Raw genomic sequence first — 20882 nt, 5'->3', positions numbered from 1 at the left:
AGTAGCATCAGCTGTGAGCAGATTGTCAAAATGGATGATATCCTGTAAGCAGGTGTGCGTTGAACTTTATATATACATATATATATCCTATATATATATATATTATATATATATATATTATATATATATATATATATATATATATATATATAGATATTGTTTTTGTGTGTGTGTGTGTGTGTGGTGTGTGTGTGTGGTATATATAATATATAATATAATATATATATATATAGTATATATATATTATATATATATATTATATATGTATATATATATAAATTATATATAGTAATATATACACGAATAATTATCACATCATCGTGATTCATATAAATTATTCGATCTGCAAATGTCCTTTAATATCTAATTCGCTCTACCTCGGAATTGATATATTTTTATATATGTAAACCGAAAGGGAGTTTTTAGTTAATAATAATTTCGTCCCCTCACGGGATCGAACCACCGTCCAGCGGACAAGAACGAAATCAGGACGTCAGTGTAGTCCTGATTTCGTTCCTGTCCGCTGGACAGTGGTTCGATCCCATGAGAAGACGAAATTATTATCAAATAAAAATTCTCCTTCGTTTTTTACATATGAAAATATATCTGAGGTAGAGCGAATTAGATATTAAAGGACATTTGTAGCTCGAATAAAATAATATATACATATACACGTATGTATGTTATACGATCACAAGTAACACGTGAAGATTGTATATCAAGAGCCAGCAAGAAAAATTAAAAGCAGCAGTACCTAGCGCTTTCGTGTATACTTGACAGACCTCATCAAGGTACAATACATTTTTTTATATATATTGTACCCTAATGAGGTGTTTCAAAAATGCACGAAAGCGCTAGGTACTGCCCTTTTCTTCAATTTTCCTGCTGGCTCTTGATACACGTATGTCTTTATGTATCTATATATATATATATAATATATATATAATATATATATTATATATATATATATATAATAATATATATATATATAATATATATATATATATATATATTAGAGAGAGAGAGAGAGAGAGAGAGAGAGAGAGAGTTAAGAATCTGCATAAATAACCCAACCATCATAATCATGAGTTCGATTAATACCACAGTGAAACATAGTTACACAACGAAGTTAATCATTTATTGTCACTCAAATCTTTTTGACACCTATATTTTCATCGTGACACGAAGCTCATACTCATATATATACGTATAAGCCTATATATATATATTATATATAATTATTATATATAATATATATAACGTGAGCCATATATATAATATATATATATATATATATATATATATATATATATAAATATATATATATATATATGTGTGTGTGTGTGTGTGTGTGTGTGTGTGTGTGAGTGCGTGTGTGTGTGCTTATCGCAATAGCGGTTGGCTCCACTGTAAATAAAAATATTTATTGCATATGGGGTTCAACACCATCACAGATGAACAGTACAATATGCAAAAAGACTTCCAAAATATTCGCTTCATATCATCATCTGTTGTTTCTAAATACCTGAATGCATCGACTACTCCATTCTTCCAACAAACTAATATTTATTAGTGTATCTTCATAACTTTCATTCAACCTCATATAGGTACTTGCGCATCTTAACATTCACTTGGACCTTTTCCCGATGGAAATACTTTCACACGCAGCATCTCTGCTATCACTAATTAATCAATGATGAATCGCGCGCAAACATCCGTCACTCTACGCCCCCTTTTGATTGACTGATTGATTGACCATAGAATTTAGACCAGAGGCCAAGCACTGGGACCTATGAGGCCATTCAGCGCTGAAATGGAGATCGACAGTAAAAGGCCTGAAAGGTGTAACAGGAGGAAAACCTCTAACCAGTTGCACTATGAATCAGTTGTTAGGTGAGAGTGGAAAGTAAGACGGAAAAGAATATGAAAGGAGGTACAGTCAAAAGAACGAAATGGGTTGCAGCTGGGAGCCGAAGGCACGCTGCAAGGAAACTTAAGTAATGCATACAGTGCACCGCATGAGGTGCACTGACGGCACTATCCCTCTGCGGAACAGGCCCGATTTTGCAGTTTTCTTTTTCTCATAAACTTGTACTTACATCTGTACAAAACCCGGCCTTTTTCTTTATTCCATCTATTAAAAAAGAATTAATGGAAAAGTATGTAAAAGACCACCTTGCATATAGCCCACTTTTACACTAAACTAGGCACTCTCTATACTCTGTTACAATCTTTGCCGTCGCCACAAAAACCTCCAACCACTTTTAACAAATTTTCATTCCATTTATCCTAGACACTCCCCACATTGCCTCCCATTTCATTCTAGCAAAAGATTTTGTCAAAACTATAAACAAGAATATATGACATAGGATTACTCGAAGCATGAATTTATATATAGTCCTTGCTACACATTAAAAGAACTCTTGGTTTTCTGCAGTTATACTCTTTACGTAAACGCTTAAACGACAAATTCGACAGATTTTTGCTACCTCGCAAAATGTTGCCAGTTCTCAGATGCCAGGCGTTTTTAAATACTTACATTTATTTCCTCTTCGAAATCATTGACTCTGAGAGCTACTGAATCGCCTTTTACCCTGAAATACCGTGGCCTCATGCACCATTCGAAGGAAGTTCCTGACGCTCCTTGGTCCTCTGAATGTCAAACTGGCGTCGCAACACGCAAGTTGATGATCCTTTGTTTTCAGCAGTTGATACGCATCTTTCCTTAAAACTGGCCGCAGAGGGTTTTAACCCGGTATGTATCCACCTTTGCGGCGTGTTTAGTGCAAGCCCGTTGGTGATTATCGTAAATACATAAACAAAAGAGTGTAAAAACAAAAGACTGTAAATTTCGTACAGGTAATGACCCTCAAGAAATATTAGACCTGGATAACGACCCCCAGGAAAGATCCGTTAATATTGGTTCTCCCGTTCGGTTTACCCTTAAGTTAACCGGGTTGCGGAAATACTCAGCGCGTCTTAAAATATGAGCCGATGATCAGGACAACTTTTGACGGATGTGCAAGACGCGCCATAGCTACAGGATTATTGTTATGATCATTTACCATTTTCGGTCAAAACTAAATAAAACGAAGATAATAAATGGCACCAACGAAAACATAATGAGACATTAAACAACATGAGTGAAAAATATTAAGATTCGAGCATGATTGTTCGCGCCACGCTGTGCTGGAACCCGGCGCTGCCCTACCTACCCCGCCCCACATAGGGAGGACAAACTGGTCTGCAGGAGGAGGGTGGATATATCAAGTCTCCCCTACCTACACCGCCCCACCCAGGGCTGATAAACATGTTTGCAGGAGGAGGGTGGATATGCCATGTCTCTCCTACCTACCATGTCCGCCCCCGGGGCGGACAAACAAGAAAAATCCACTCAGATTTTATCATTATGGAAGATTACACTACATGAATCAAAAGATATTAGGCGATCTGAATGAAATGAGGAAAAGGACCCAAAGATAATACGTTAGCTTATTATAAGACACAGATGGAATAACGAATGAAGTAAAGTAGCTGATAAAAACAGAAAGCAACAAAGAGAGAAAAAATCAAATACAAACACAAAACCAAGTCATTTGAAAATATATACATAAATGAGAGTACTGCTGTTATTAGGCCGAGGCCTTCGCTAATAACCCGGGCAATCCAAAAGGATTACACAAATAAAACTCAGGATAACGGGACAGTCCCAGGAACTTAATGTAGATTTACTAAGCCTTTCTCATAATTGAGGTGTTTACAGGTTTTATATCCTCTGAATGGTGTCCTGTGGAAACGGAAATTACAATCAAGCTCAGAATCAAGAAGAGACAAAGATTATTCACGCAATATTTATGTAGATGTTTTAAACTGCTCACAAGTACCAACACACACCACAATTATATCGCCGTTATAAAAGTGTCAAGAAGAGCAATGGCGAGAGCTTCTTCTAAATGTACTAATGAATTAGGACGACGAGAAGAAGCTGCAATTAATAACCAAATACTCTCAAGATCAGGATCTTCCCTAGATTGTGACCCCAAGGGTTTTCGGAGGTCGTTAACTATAGTAGATTCACATCAACCGTGCGTTTGATGTCTAGGCCAGTCCTTTACGACGCTCCTGATTGGCTGTTGATAAGTCAATCACAGGGCTGGAAACTCAGTCTCTCTCGAGAGAGTTCTCATAGGCAGGATAATGATCCACTTCTCTTTAGAGATAAGTCTTTCAAAAGTATCCCTCAGGGGAGGTGGAACATACCTGCCTATGTGAACTCTCGAGAGAGACTGAGAGTTTCCAATCTTGTGACTGGCTTATCAACAGCCAATCAGGAGCGTCGTAAGGGACTGGCCTAGATATCAAATGCACGGTTGATGTGAATCTACTATACTTAGTACTAATAATTCTTGGGAGTCATTATCTTTATGATATCTACAGTCCTTTGTTTATGATTTTACGGTATGTAGTACGTATGTATACATGTACTATGTATGTATGCATACATGCATACATACTACATGCACAGCATTAACAGTCGTGGCTGATGAATTTTAAGGGAAAGAAAAGGAATCTTCAGGATTGGCCTCTTGCCAAAAGGCAGAGTTCATGACATTTAATATGACGTTGTAAACTTCAAGCTTAGCCTATAATACACTTCAGTTATTGTCATACTGGTATAGCAGTGACATAGCAGTTCAATTACTTTTTTGTACTCGGTTCTCGACTCGAAATAATCAAATCGAATTTACTCGGTTTCGTGAAAGTAATCGGTTCGCCCATCTTTGTAAACCCGAAGAGAAATGCATTATGCATGAGAGAGTAATTGTTGAGTTAGAATTGTATGAGTGATAGTATCTAGTTTCAAGACATTTATATTCAATATGCTGGCAGTCGAGAGTCATAACATAAAGGATATTGTCGACATTCACAGAAATGTCGCCAGTTTATCCTTGTCATCGACAGAATCAGCAAATTTTGTTCATCAGCCGTTACAAAGGTGATGGCGACTGAGTGATCATGAATCATGCATATCAGGACAAGAAGGGAATTCGAAGAATGCAATACGGACACATGATCTTGTCAATGATGCCTTTCTGATCCCAGGTCCGTGGCACGTAACAGTGACAGAAACTGACGGAGATCGAGGGGTAATAAAAAATCAGCTAAGGGAGAAATAATGGATAACCTAAACAAGCGATGCAAATCTAATAACTGAACATGGAAGTAAATCAGGAAGCGCTAAATTCATGAAAAGCAAGATCCGTTACAAAGTGATAAATTCAAGAAGAGCAAGATCTATTTGAAATTACTAAATTCACGAAGAACAAGATCCATTTGAAAGTGCTAAATTCATAAAGAGCAAGATAAATTAGAAAGTGCTAAATTCATGAAGAGCAAGATAATTTAGAAAGTATTAAATTCATGAAAAGCAAGATCCATTAGAAAGTGCTAAATTCATGAAAAGCAAGAGCCATTAGAAACTGTTAAACTTAAGAAGAGCAAAGCCTTTTTAAAATCACAATAATGAGTTAAATCAAATGGTTAAAGACTGCTTGTTCTCATGCATTTCGTCTGTAGTCGGCTAGAGGGAAGACATTCAACCACTGAGCCTACTAACAAACCTGGAATCGAATACCACTCCAGACACATGAATTACGAAGCACTCGGCTGACGCCTGACTCTCTCCAACAGTATATTTTGACTCTGACTCAGACAAGGAGCAAAAGTAGCTCCTCTTCCGTGAAATGTATAAGCGTACTCTTGGTCCACTGGACATCCCACGAACTTGTACCTTTGTCTTGTGACATTGCTATTACATACAGAATTAGATGTAGAGTTTAGGCCAAAGACCAAGCACTGAGATCAATGAGGTCATTTAAGCGCTGGAACGAAAGTGAGAGTAGGTAGGTCTGAAAAGTGTCAAAAGGAGGAAAACCTCGCAGTTGCACTGTATTTGTTAAGAGAGGCTGGGTAGCGAGATGATAGAAAGATAATATGAATATAAGTACAGTAAAAGAATAAAAGGGGTTGCAGCTAGGGGCCGAATGGACGCTGTAAAGAACCTTTGGTAAAGAGTGCATGCCAAAAGGTGCACTGACGACACTAACCCTCTACGGGGAACTAATAAATATATTGCTATAAAGTAATAATCCGGTCATAAGCTTGTGTCGTGGAAGACCTTCAAATTGGATATACAAAGTACTCGAGTGAAGCCATCTGTCTATAAATGAAGTTAACTGATTCGCTTTGTTAGGGTAGAGAATCTAAGAGGAATGGTTGCCTGGCTCTAGAGAGCCTCATGTATTTAGATAAACTCATGATTCACCCCATACCTTCACTGCTAACACATACAATATCAACAAACTAATATCCTCCACAAATAAAAGTTAGCATGACTAATCTTTGTATTTCTGATGTGATTTTGCAGGGGAGTACATTGGCTCCAGTAAAAGAAGTCAGATCTCCTACTAAAATAAAGAAGACAAGTAACTGATGGCCTACTATAGCGATGATCTGATGGGGAGGGAAATAGTACGGAAAGTTTCCTTGAAGTAGCTGGCAAAAGATCTGCTAAAGGTGGACAAAACGTACAATAGACTGACACTTGCCAATCCCTTAGTCTATAATATATGCTCACCCACACAACCTCACATTCCTCCCCACACACACACACACACACACACTGCGTAGGCAACTATAACGCACAATACTTTATTCTTATCTAATGGCAAGTTTATTGGTACAAATTTCGTTAAAGGTTAATATAAGATAATCATGATTTTTTTTAACTGACGAAAATTTCTGCAGATTCATTTGGAATATGTTTTGTTTTATTTCGCCCAGTAAATAACTCAAATTATTTCAATGGACTAAAGTTGCAAGACCCTTTACCGACGCTTGGCTGAAGCCACATAGCAAACAACATTCTAGGAAAAGTTGATTGGTTTAGAAATCAGTTCCGTCTCATACCATGAACTGCATTAATTACATCCCACTTTATAAATGATATTCATTTACCAACGCTAAAGAAAAAAATGAATTTCAATCAAGTTTACACTGAGTGGTTGTCTCTTTTCACATTTAATTAATTGTATCACTTTACTTCCGATTAAAATGAAGCCATTGAGAAATAATGAATGAATTAGTCGAATGTGAGTTTCATTCAGATGTACCTGCTATAGACGAAATACTCCTTATAAAGAAAACCATACGCTCACCACAGCCTCGAAGCGTATACCTACACGTGTGAACGCAAGTGGTCACATCCGCACGCATACATGTATGCACCTGACTCCGTGCAAGATGCCACCAGTGCATGAATGAGAGAAAGTCTGCCTCCGGGTAAATACTATGCGGTCATATGAGGTAAAAATGTAATTGCGTATTCGTGCGCTGCGTAAAGTAGGCCCTTGCGTGCTGGGGTACGCCTGTAATTAGGCAATGATGTATCACACCTGACAGATTGGTTGGTCATTGCCATAATCACACAAAATAGGATACGGCTTCGGTTAACGAGTATGGCGCAGAAACTATTGATGGATATTAGCGAAAGATGGAAATATATTTAGGCCAAAAGCCAAGCGGTGGGACCTATGACGTCATTCAGCGCTGACACGGGAACTGATAGTATAGGAGGAAAACCTCCAAGCAGTTGCACCATGAATCAATTATTAGGAGAGGGTAGAGAACGAGATGAAAGAAAAAGATTATGAACGGAGCTAACTAAAAAAAATAAATAAATTAAAAAGGTACGTTGCAAAGAACCTTAAGTAATGCCTACAGTTGATGTGGCCAGATTTTTTTTCTGTAAAAGCGGGACATTTCATACACATTTCATATATATGTGTGTGTGTATGTGTGTGTATATATAAGAGAATCCAAGAAACAATCCAAAACTTTACAGTCCATAATATTCTTTTAATTCACTTCAGTGGGTATCGTAGCAGTCGGAGAAGACGATAAAGTTACCAGTTAGTGAAATGGCAAAATTAAACAAAATATCAGTACTATTCCTTTAAAATGGAGACAGCTTTGTTTTTGTAGCACAACAACCCGGGACAAAACTCACAAAAAAAAAAAAAAAAACAAAAAAAAAAAAAAAAAAAAAAAAAAAAGGCCGGACATTTTGCTTACTTTAAGAAAAGCGCGACAGACGTTAACAAAGCGGGACTCTGGTCTTATTACTACAGTGCACCACATGAGTTGCAATGGTGACGCTACCCCCATACGGGTACATTACTGGGGTATATAAAATTTTTAAGCTTCATAGTGTGCAGTGTGACTATATACTAGATATCTCTCTCCCTCTCCACACTACAGAACAGAACAAACTCAATGGAAGAGGTAAAGCTTGATGGATTTGAAAAATATATACTAAACCATTCATGTTAAAGGAAAGGAAGGGGTTGTTGTAGAGGGAAATAAGTTACAAAATGAGCAAAAACTCGTTCGCAAAGCGTTGCTCAGCCAGAAACCCACTGCACACAAGTTACCGAGGCTGACGAGAAAGAAAACGATCCAGAACGAATCGAAACACAAAACAAACGACTGGCCACAGTACGAGAGCGAGACCGAAAACACGAAACACAATAAAAGGAAAAACGAAACTTCATAAACATGTCCTCGTGTCCTCTCGTCCCTAAGTCATATCCGCCCTGACGTCCGCAGGTGGCCTTCCTATGCAGTGAGTCACACTTTTCACTTCGATTCATATAATATCAGGGAGGGACACTGCTTGATAGGCGGCGTTGCGCGATGGTGCTATTGGGTGGGCAAGGCGGCCTGCACGTGAGACTACTGAAGAGCCCTTTACTGACCATATCAATATTTTGAAAGCAGATTCTCTCTCTCTCATTTGTTCAGTAGTTATCATCGTTGGGCCAGGTCGAGATATATATATATATATATATATATATATATATATATATATATATATATATACTATATATATGTGTGTGTGTGTGTGTGTGTGTGTGTGTGTGTGTGTGTGTGTGTGTGTGTGTGTGTGATTGAGAAGTTGAAAAAGCAAGATGAAAATAAAGTAGTGCATATTAAATGATTATCAATATCAAATCGAAGTTATCAATCCGAGGTGGGAGGTGAGGCTATCCCACAGTACTGTACAAATGTGTGAGCTGTGTGAGCGCATGAGAGAGAGATAGAGAGGGGGGGCCGGCCCTTGGAGGGAGGAATGAGAGGGAGACTGCCATACTTGACAAATCTGCTCCTCTTTGAGTGTTTCACGTCTTGTTCTGCCGATTTTGTCGAAATGTAACCGAATGAGCCTTCTTTACGACCGACAAAAGCTGATAAGAATTTTCGTCTCGTTTTCTGTCACACTGCGTTGCTTTCGCTTTCAGAGAAAAACCAAGGAAGAAATAAAAGATGTGTCGAATAAATTACATGCAATAGGCCTAAAGGAGAATTGGAAAAAACACGACAGCGAAACTGTACATAGGCTGAACTGAATGGATACCTACCTATTAAAAATAAAAGGTATGTGTAAGTATCGGTATGTATTTGACTTGGAAATGAAACGAATCCATTTCGTAGTTTCAGTGTAAGCACATGACGGTGATCGCGGCTACGTTCATATGTTGACAGCTAACTTTACTCCGAACCACCTGCGTCTTTCAAGTCCCAATTGAAACGTCATTTCAGTACGCAGTCTCTAAAATATCAAAGTGAAAAACAGCGTAGTTGTAACAGAACACTACGAACCTTCGACTAAGTGTGTTCGGAAGGTCCCTCGACTTGAAAGTACCTTGAGCAATCTAACTATCCTTAAATAAATAGAATAATTATGAGCACGTTGCAAATATAAGCTATATGACGACGTGAGAAAACTGTTAGATGAAGATGAACGCTTACTTCCCTCTTCTGCCGGTCAGGTGATCTTTCGAAAGCTTCCCCGGAGGGAATAGGTTACAGGCTCCCGGAGGAACGAAGTGACTCACCAGTGGCACGATTTGACCTTGATTTTCCAGGATTGCTGTGACGTTATCTACAAGCACCCACCGGGGAAAGGTTATGAAGAATGGAACAGTGTGTCTGTTTCTTACATTCCTGAACAATCACAAATATTGGATTTCTTGTTTCGTACTTTGAAAATCTTTGTGTGCGTGTGTGTGTATCACTTGATTCAACTGGGCTTATCGAACTTGCACACGTTGTGTGTGTGTGTGTGTGTCGTTCTTTTTCTTCCACTGTGCTACGAAATGATAAATCTATTAGAATTGTGATATATTCGTAACCTGGCATACACACACACACAGGCATACACACATATATATTAATTATATGGATACCAATATAATATATATATATATATATATATATATATATATTAAAATTGTAATATATTCGTAACCTGGCATATTTATATATATATATATATATATATATATATATATATATATATATATATATATATATATATATAATGCCATTACGAAATAAAAAAAAATCCAAAATATTATTAAATTCCGATTTAACAATGCAAGTTACTGTATACTACTTAGGAAATGTAATATACAATGACAAAATCCGAAAAAAATCATAATCCGTGAACAAATATCTTTTAAAATCAATCACACAATAACGTGATAGAATTAAGTGTAAGCATAAAGTGAGTAATAAACGTGCCAGCCACATCACAGAATAGTACGGCGAAACCACGAAACAGAAAACGAGCAAGTAGCAAAGAAAACGAAATGAAGCTCCTGATCATACACCAGACTGACCGACCGAGTCGAATTCCTGCACCTTTTTTTTTTTTTTTTTTTTTTTTGTCTCGGAGACAGAGGACGCTTGCAACAAGCAGCGATGCCAGAGGAGTGGCCAAAATATTTCCATTATCTTCCTCTCGCGAGAGGACAGCGGAACAGATGAGCAGCATTGTGCCTGTTTGTGGTTGTATAAATATCCTGGGAAATTCTAACCACAGATTTTTACGATAATGCTCAGGAGTTTAACTTGGCTGAAATTACATTAATTTAATTCAAGGAAATGAGCTATTGCATTGATGCCATTCAAACTTAGCATGAGACGAGCACAAGGAGGGTTAGTAATTATAAAAGTCTTACAAAAAGGTCATTCAGTTTCAGAGCTATCTCAAAACATCTCGACCCGTGATTATATTCAAATGGATTTAACTTTCGAGAAGACTATTGTGTTAAACACTTGTATGAATATGTATATGTATATATTATTAGTTCATAACACATTAGCAATTCTGCAACACCTGCTACATACATTATGCACAACATAAATGGAAAATACATTACGTTAACAATTCAGAAGGCATTTTCAAAATTCAGCGGAAAATACCATCTATATATACATATGTGTGTGTGTGTGTGTGTGCGCGCGCGCGCGCAACTATGAGAGAGATAAAGTTCAACAGTGAATCATGAAGCAAAACCGCAAATAACTCGAATGCATAAAATCCCTTGTTTCAAGCAAACATAGTTGGCAGTTACTGCAATGCCCCAGATGGGAGAAAAGGGCAATGCAAAAAAAAAAAATAAATAAATAAAATAAAAAAATAAAAAAATGAACTCGCGGTGTATATGCAAGAACGACCCAAAAATGGCATTTGCTCTGTTTGTCACAAACACAATCAAGAGACAAACGAAGCTAAGGAAAAATTGCAACTACGATTATTTTGAACTGCTGACCTGGTTTGGGTCGCTGACCTGCTCTAGATTCAGGGCATCGACCACCAAAGGTTAAACACACGTGCCCTCACACTCGAGTATGCATACAAACACACATGCACACCACAAAATAAATAAATAAATATATATTATATTATATATATATATATATATATATATATATATATATATTATATATATATATATATACACACACACATAGAAAACACAAAAGTCAATCCGTAAACAGCATTCATTGTCCTCTTACCCTGATAGTTTTTGAGATCGAATCTACGTGAAATGGGTAATTTATATTTTACAGTTGTTGCTGAAAACATTTAAAAGTAGTAAGCCCTTAGGTAAAATTTAACAATTAGTTATGGCTTCCATTTAACACATTAGCAATGAAGTGTAAGGTACATTATCTAAACATCCAAATCTACAATATTTTGCACATTCGCCAGTGTCTCAGGACCGTCGATATAAGCGCAAGAAAGCAATAACCTTCGTATAGGAACTAATAAGTAAACATCATAGGAAACTGACGAATAAACGGGGATGATCCCAAAGTAATGGCGGATGACACACGCAAAGGTTCATTCGGCCAAATCCAATGACATGCTCAGTTGGTCGCGGACAAGCGATCATGATGGCCTTCCCCGAATGCTTGCATGGATCCCCGGTGCGCTCTTCTTCCTACAGTCTCCCACGACCTTCGAATCTCGAGTCTCATGCTAAAAAAATGTAGAGTTATTTAATGGTAATCAAATAAACCGAAATTATTTTTAGGATGCAAGGTCTCTAATGAAGGACAGGTTAGATCTCCTCCTCTCATGTATACATTAGCTAACCTATGTACTTATACCGTCCTGAAGGATCGCGTATCATAAAAGCTTTAAAGGTGATAAAAAGATAACAAAACGCATCAGAAGAGAAGCTTATCTTTCATCAGCAACGGCAAGAAACAATAAACTATTTGGGGAACAAGGACATCTCTAAGACAATGGAGAGAACGGGAAATCTCCCACGTGAAGAGATCTGCTCTGAGGTCACCGAGAAGATACCGGTAATAAAATTAGACCCAACGAAAGTGACGTAAAAAGGTGGACGAAAAAGGGCAACAAAAGAAGAACGAAGAAACTCAATACGAAAGCTCGAAATGGAGACTAGACGAAAACAAGAAGTCCACGAGAGAGAGAGAGAGAGAGAGAGAGAGAGAGAGCGAGAGGAGAAGAGGAGAGAGAGAGGAGAGAGATAGAGAGAGAGACAAGAGAGAGAGAGAGAGAGAGGAGAGAGAGAGAGAGAGAGACGAAACCAAGAAAACTTGAAAACGTGCTCGAATTCAACAACAGCAGCAGTAGCGGCGGGCTAAAGCGCAGCGAATCGCAAAACCAAAACAACCTTAGGTTAGATTGTTTAAACTCGACAGTTGCGTAAGCACGGAATTAATGGCAAGCTGTCGTGTTTTATAGAGCTCTTTCGAAAGCTTTGTCGTGCTTAGCTGGCACCAAATTATCGCTGCGTATCGCGTGCCTCGATGTTTCAGGTAGACAGGTGGAAGGAAGGAAGAAAAGATTGGAGGAAGAGATAGGGGAGATAAAACGAGGATGAAAAGATATGCAATCCCTCTCGGCTTATTGTTCGCGAGGAATTTTTTCTTTTTCCCGAAGGATGCGTTTAATTCTCTTCTACATTGCGGCCTTTTATATCCTTATTTTTAGGACCTTCATACAAGGGGAAAATATCTAATGGCTGATAATGAGCTAAAGCATTTGTAAAAACCTTTAAATATCGCTAAGAGATCTTAAGGGAAATCATCCTGTTGCGTTCTCTCTCTCACTCTCTGTCATATATATAATATTATATATATATATATATTATATATATATATATATATATATATATATATATATATAATATAATATATATATTATTATAATTTATATAATATAATAATAATATATTATATATATGTGTGTGTGTGTGTGTGTGTTGTGTGTGTGTGTGTGTGTGTGTAATGAAAAATTCGCGATATATTTAAGACTTGAAGAGAAGGACAGACAGGCATACTTATTTTCTCTTTAAATAAAAGGCATACGTATCATCCTTATACTACCGCAACTATGGGAAGGCCCCAGTATGACTTCCTCCCCAGAGAACAATTCCAAAAAGCGCCACCAATTGCGGTTATCGTCGTGTGGAGACAAATCGTGACGTCACAGCAAGATTGAAATCCGAATCACCCGCTGATGAACGTCAAGATGGAAAATGAATGGCTCTTTATAAGGCTGACCATACCTCACATAGGGGAGCAACGACGCTGTAACGAATGAGATTAGAAATCTAGAGGTGGTGGCAATTATCGTATTGTTACAGCGCATAACCGCAATCTGTTATGTCGAGAGTAGTTATAAGGAAGAGTTAACCCACAGCGCAAGACATATAGTCCATTTATTACTGCTAGCCTCGGGTACGTCTAGGTTACTGTAAAACGTTCGCAAACACAAGTCGGCAACTTATTGCATAGACATCAAAGACAGGTTGAACAGACAATTATCCAGTATTGACCAAAGGTTCGTTCTCCATTTACGGCCGTTGGCTTATTTTCAACCTGGTTATGACAGGTAAGGCGTAAGATGCCGCCGTGTGCTTATGAAATGTCTTTCAGTACGTAGAGTAAATGCAGCCTTAGGATAGGTGTTACATGGATTGGAAGTAATGCCCCGTGAATAAAGTGTTCTCTTTAGCCCTAGCGTTCAATGATAAGTATTTTAGGAGTAAGAAAAATAATTTTTACGTTGCCACTACAATACAGCAACCTTGATGTAAGTGGATCGTAACTGCACTTTTCTTTTCCTATAGGGCGGCGAATGGGCCAGCGAGTGAAAACTTGAAACAAACACCTGGAAACGCTCATCGTTTTTCATCGCAGAGATGACCTTATTACTCTTTATCGTAAATACAAAACCTCCCGCATAATCAGTAACTTCTCTGGGATATCAACACCCACGACAAGTCATCGGCGAAACGACTCTCGACAGTTGGCGACCTGTGCAAGAGAAGTAGGAAAATCGTTGTGGGAGGAGCAAAATTCCGGAAGAACTCCGACATCCATGAACTACAAATTTACCTTGAACGTCCCAACGCTTCCAATATTTCTGTTTTCACGTAGAGTAGTTACAAGGAGTTACAAGGATTAGGATGTCTCAAAGATTTGTTAGTCCATCCGAGGAGTCATCGTGTGCTCACTTATCTGTAGGAGCAGGTTTTACTGTGCATTCACAGTGTCTTAATAATTTTGTCTAGTTTTCTTTTAAACTCTTCTACACTGTTACTGTTTACAACTTCTGGTGGCAGTTTATTCCATATGTCACATATCTTGTATGTAAAGAAGTTCCCACAATGGGATGTGTTGTATTTCTTCAGTTCTAGTTTCCATCCATTATTTCTTGTCTGGTTTTCGTAGAATAGAATTTAGGCCAAAGGCCAAGCGCTGGGATCTATGACGTCATTCAGCGCTGAAACGGAGAGTAAAAAGGTTTGAGAGATGTAACCAGTAGGAAAACCTGGCACTTACACAATGAAACAGCTCCTCATTGGACGAGTGGGTTACGTGCTCCCCACCGATTTTGTAGACCGAGTTCTCTCCCTGCTCTGCCAAATTAGAAATTTCATTTCTCTATATGATGTGGTTCGGATCCCACAATAGACTGTAGGTCCCGTTACTAAATAACCAATTGGTTCCCAGACTCGTAAAAATATCTTATCCTTCGGGCCAGCCCTAGGAGAGCTGTTAATCAGCTCAATGGTCTGGTTTGAACAAGGTATACTTAACTTATTTACACAATGAAACAATTGTTAGGAGAGGGTGGAAGGTAAGATGGAATAATGAATTTGAATGGAGGTACAGTAAAAAGCAATGAAAGAGGTTGCAGCTAGGAGCCGAAGGGACGCTGCAAAGAACCTTAAGTAAAGCCTACAGAGCACTGCCTAAGGTGCATTGACGGCATTAACTCCCTGCAGGGGTTTCCTCGTCGATGAGAAAAGTATGAGAGAGAAGATTCAAAAGTAACACTAGACTTATTACTTTAGGTAAATCTTCCTAGTTTACAGAAGATGAAAATGAGCTTCATTTATCTGAGGTAGAAATGATTAGATTCAAAGAATTAATTCTTGGAGTCATGTTCCTACTATGCCGCTGATCAGGGTGAATATGACAAGTATTGCCAGAAATCATTGACATCCCGAATTCACCTTTGTTTATTCTTTGCTGTACTTGAAATGCACAACGTTATTTCCGAAACAAAGAACGACAACTGGTTAAGTTTTGCTTTAAAAAAGTAACCATAAAGACACAATTTCTGTTCGTGGAACTAAACTATCTATCGGTGTGTTGATGTCATTACAACTCATGCGCGAAAATCCCCGCAATAATCTAAATCGCTGATGATGAAAGCTTTGTCAATAGCATCCCAAATGTGGAAAATAACGACTCTGACATCAATTACGCTCGATAATATCATGAAATCATGCCATGGTGTACAAACTCAGAGTTAAATAGATAGACTCAATTCAACTCTACAAACTCATAGGCCAATGTTGGATAAGTTTCATTGATGTTATTCAAATACGTCGACAAAATACGTGTGAATGTTATTCGAATTTGCCAATGATAACAGCTCTGTTATGTCATCCAGTTTCAGTGTTGCAAATGACTTCAATACAAATAGTTGCTCTTGGTGGTTGATGCTTCCCATTCCCATTGACGGTGAATCGAACCATTCAGGACTTTCGAACTCTGGGTTATTAATAATAGGATTTAACTTAAGTTCGTATTTCCGGTGATGATCTTACAGATTCTGGTGAGGTTCAGATAAATAATATCGTTTACACTTTTATTATTATTATTATTATTATTATTATTATTATTATTATTATTATTATTATTATTATTATTATTATTATTATTATTATTATTATGGTAATTCTGAATTTTGTTAGATTGGTATATATATTTCAAATAAATATTTTCTTTTACATAAATATGGATTTTTTTCCACCATTTTAGTGACTCATGTGATGTTGATGATGATGATGATGATGATGATGATGATGATGATCCCGGCTGGATAAAGCAGAATGCTACAAGCCAAAGGTTCCAATACAAAGAGCATCTCGGTACAGAAAAGGAAACAGAGAAATAAGAGATAGTCTACATAACAGAAAGAGATAACAAACACAGAAAGTAAAACAATTAATTCATGAAACGAGACTCTTACGAGTATAAAATTCATTTTCACGGAACTCAAGCTTTTGAACTACTATCAGAATCTCTTTTCATATACTTTTACATGCATTGCCTCTCGCAATACTGACACTACGCTTTGTTGAGAGAGATAGAGAGAGAGAGAGAGAGAGAGAGAGAGAGAGAGAGAGAGAGAGAGAGAGAGAGAGAGACTAATTTATTTCCAAGGAGCTATAACAAGCAGTATACGGCAGCGATATTTATATCTCATTAAAATTGGGAAGACAATAGCACTTACTGGAAAGCATTTCAAGTAACGCTAGCAAGTTCGTGGGCCATGCTATAATAAACGTATCGCTTTGAATATGTAATACATACACACACACATTTTGTGTATATATATATATATATATATATATATATATATATATATATATATATATTATGTATATATATATATATGTGTGTGTGTGTGTGTGTGTGTGTGTGTGTGTGTATGTGTGTATATACATAGTCACACAACTTCACTTATAATTTATATATATATATATATATATATATATATATATATATATATATATATATATATATATATACGGTATAGGATAGTACTGGTAATCTTCGCAGGCACGAAGATATGGTAATTCAGTTGTATTCGACATAAGAAAATGAAATGGTGTCTCAGAAAATCCTTACAATCTCGTCCTCCAATGGACCTCTTCTTGGAGTGTTTTTCATTTTTCTATGTGGAATACAACCGAATATATATATATATATATATATGTATATATATATATATATATATTATATATATATATATATATATATATATATATATAATATTATATATATTATATATATATATATATATATATAATATATATAAATATAATTATTCGAGCTACAAATGTCCTTTAATATCTAATTCGCTCTACCTCCGAATCAATATCTTTTCATATATGTAAACCGAAGGGGAATTTTTAGTAGATAATAATTTCGTCCTCTCGTGGGATCGACCCACCGCCCAGCGGACAGAGAAGGAATCAGGACCTCAGTGGAGTTATCGATTCGGCTAATAAGTGAGGTTATAAGTTTAAACCGACGCCGACCTTACAAATCGCCGTCGAACTCGGGTATTCATAATTAGAATCGATATCCAACCCCCTCTACCATATTAACAAATTCGAACATTTGCCGAGAGTAGCCATATTATGAATAATTATCACATCACCTTGATTCATATAAATTATTCGAGCAACAAATGCCCTTTAATATCTAATTCACTCTACCTCAGAATTAATATATTTTCATATAAGTAAACCAAAGAGGAATTTTTTAGTTGATAATAATTTCGTCCTCTTGTGGGTTTGAGCCAGCAAATTAGATATTAAATGACATTCGTAGCTCGAATAATTTATATGAATCACGGTGACGTGAGAATTATTCATATATATATATATATATATATATATATATATATATATATAATATATATATATGTATATGATAAATATATATATATATATATATATATATATATATATATATATGTATATATATATATATATATATATATATATATATATATATATATATATAGTATTATGTATATATATATGTATATATATATATATATATATGTATATGTATATATATGTGTATATATATATATATATATATATACATATATATATATATATATATATATATATATATATATATATATATATATTATTATATATATATTACTCGCGTTAGGCTTCAATGAGACGGGATGGTTTACGTAGATTCCGGATTCTTTCATTTTCAAAGTACAATTTATCAAGTAGTGGTTTTTTTAAGAAAATTGGAATATAAATCATCCCATCTTACCGAAGCCTAGCACGAGTAGTATGTATTTACATATACAATTAGTATCTATGCATCATACAAGTCACCTCCATTTCATACCTTCCTTAACCTACAATTGAAGAAGAGAACTGTTCCAAGTATACTTGGGCACTCGTCTCTGAAAGCTGATTATTCGCAGTTTGAAATCCAGCCACGAACGCAAGCAGAGCCTGGTCACCGAAGCCACCTCACTGGTACTTTTTGCTGGGCTTGCTCACTCGCACGGTTGCAGATGAACTCGACTGCACTCCATTCCCTCACCTTTCCACTCTTCACTGCGAAGGCGACCGCTTGCAGTCTCCCGCAGGTTTGCTTTCAATTCTTGGATATACGTTTCATGAAACCCAGTTAGGCCTATTGTTGCCACTGGCGGCTTAAGCTGGTATCAAGTAAAAACGGACTCTTGACTCTATTCCGGTCGCTTTTGTGTTTTGCCCTCACCCGCATCTCTTCATTTAAGTCTTGATCAAAATGATGAAAGCTCAATTTTTATCTATTTGGATTCATTCTCCGACAGATTTCTTGACGCGGCATTTTGTGAATCTGGTTCTATCTGTCTCTAGAGATCTGGAACTTTCATTTTCCAAGCAACTGACATCGGTGACCTTAGGTTCGCTTCCGTCAGCCAACGGATCAGCTTATGAAGGTTGCGTCTTTCTTTTAATCGCTGTTTCTTTAAGTTGATTATCCAAAACTCTTTCTCAGTAACACAAGATGCTGATTAACATTATTCTATGTTGAACAAGTAGTGATATAAAGCATAAACCCCTCCCCTATCAGCGTCAAGAAGTTACAGCGCACTGCCAGAAGTTATTATGACCATCACAGTTCACAGAAATTCTCTTACCGAATTATCAATTCAAAAGAAGTAGACAAGGAAGGTTAAAGGACGAATAGGAAGTTAGGAAGGAGGAGACAGCAAGGGAAAGGATGTGGCTATCGAGCTGCTCAGGACGCTCCAACCCTTACAACGTCACACCCTTGTTGTGTGCATGGGCATGGCATTACGGGAGCGTAGGGGGAGGGGACGCCACAGTTGATAACGAAGCATCCCTATCTCTTTTGAAAAGGATGCTTTGACGTCATTATAAATAAAATAAAAGACGACTGTGCAATTTTCACAATGATAGAGGGTTTATTCCTCATGATTTTTCGTGTCAAGTCTCGTGCTACATGGCAGCAATCATGGCACGACTTGACAAAATCTTATTGCCAATGCATTCTGGGTCTACGCAGTGTTTATGTCACTAGAAGACTCCTGCCTGAGACTGCGTCCCTTTCCATGGGTTGTACGAAGGTACTGAATCCTTGACAGTATGGAGTTGTTTATTACAAAATATGGAAGTAATGTACGAGTATGTCCGTGTGAACATGTATTTTCACACACACACACACACACACACACACACACACACACACACACACACACATATATATATATATATTATATATATATATATATATATATATATATATATACATATATATATATACATACATATAAGAAAAAATTATGTGAATACTTGTTTACTGTAAAAGGTCAATTCTCATACTGATCATTTCAATAATCCGACAAAATTTGGTTTAAAACTGTAATTGAATACCAGGTATAGTTTTGTTGGAGTATGCTATCCCATTGACCATATAGTATATATACAAACGAGGAATCTTTGTTACAAGATTTAGTTCTTCGTAGTAAATATACACTGAATCAAATGAAACGCAATTATGCACAGAAAATCATAATTATAAGCATCTCTCCCAGTGATACTAAAAAGTTAACCTACTATGAGATTCAGGGTCTCTGTAACACGGTTTTTTGGACTTTGCTCCTTGTCAAAGCATCGGATGTAGCTGAAAGTTGACATATGTATATTTTACAACCACACACTAATTTTGTCAGTATTATCAATAACCTAAACCCGATAATTTTAATTTTCATAGAGTAAAAATGATCTACCCGACGCCATGGCCAATGATTACGAGCCAAGAGTCGAAAAACATTCATTACGTAAGCAAGGTAAACAAACACATCTTGACTAAATGTTGCCCCGCCCATCCACCAGACGAAATTCCATTGGTTCTGAAAC

At 36.8% G+C, this 20882-nt stretch overlaps 1 protein-coding gene across 8 annotated transcripts in view; it reads right to left on the bottom strand.

Moving 5' to 3' along the window:
- The window catches only part of LOC135219621 (uncharacterized), a 127032-nt gene that overhangs the window by 85734 nt on the left and 20416 nt on the right, over positions 1-20882 (bottom strand). Inside the window, exon 1 of one of the 8 annotated variants that reach the window (XM_064256532.1) lies at positions 18867-18997. The exons of 6 other annotated variants lie outside the window; for them this stretch is intronic. The gene's annotated coding sequence lies outside the window, so the exon portion shown is untranslated. Of the gene's footprint in view, positions 1-18852; positions 18998-20882 lie in introns of those variants that run through there. One more of the 8 variants, XM_064256534.1, reaches the window with a different exon arrangement.

This window comes from Macrobrachium nipponense, chromosome 1 (assembly GCF_015104395.2).
Source record: "Macrobrachium nipponense isolate FS-2020 chromosome 1, ASM1510439v2, whole genome shotgun sequence".
NCBI classification, from domain to species: domain Eukaryota; kingdom Metazoa; phylum Arthropoda; class Malacostraca; order Decapoda; family Palaemonidae; genus Macrobrachium; species Macrobrachium nipponense.
This window is presented reverse-complemented; position numbering and strand designations above follow the sequence as displayed.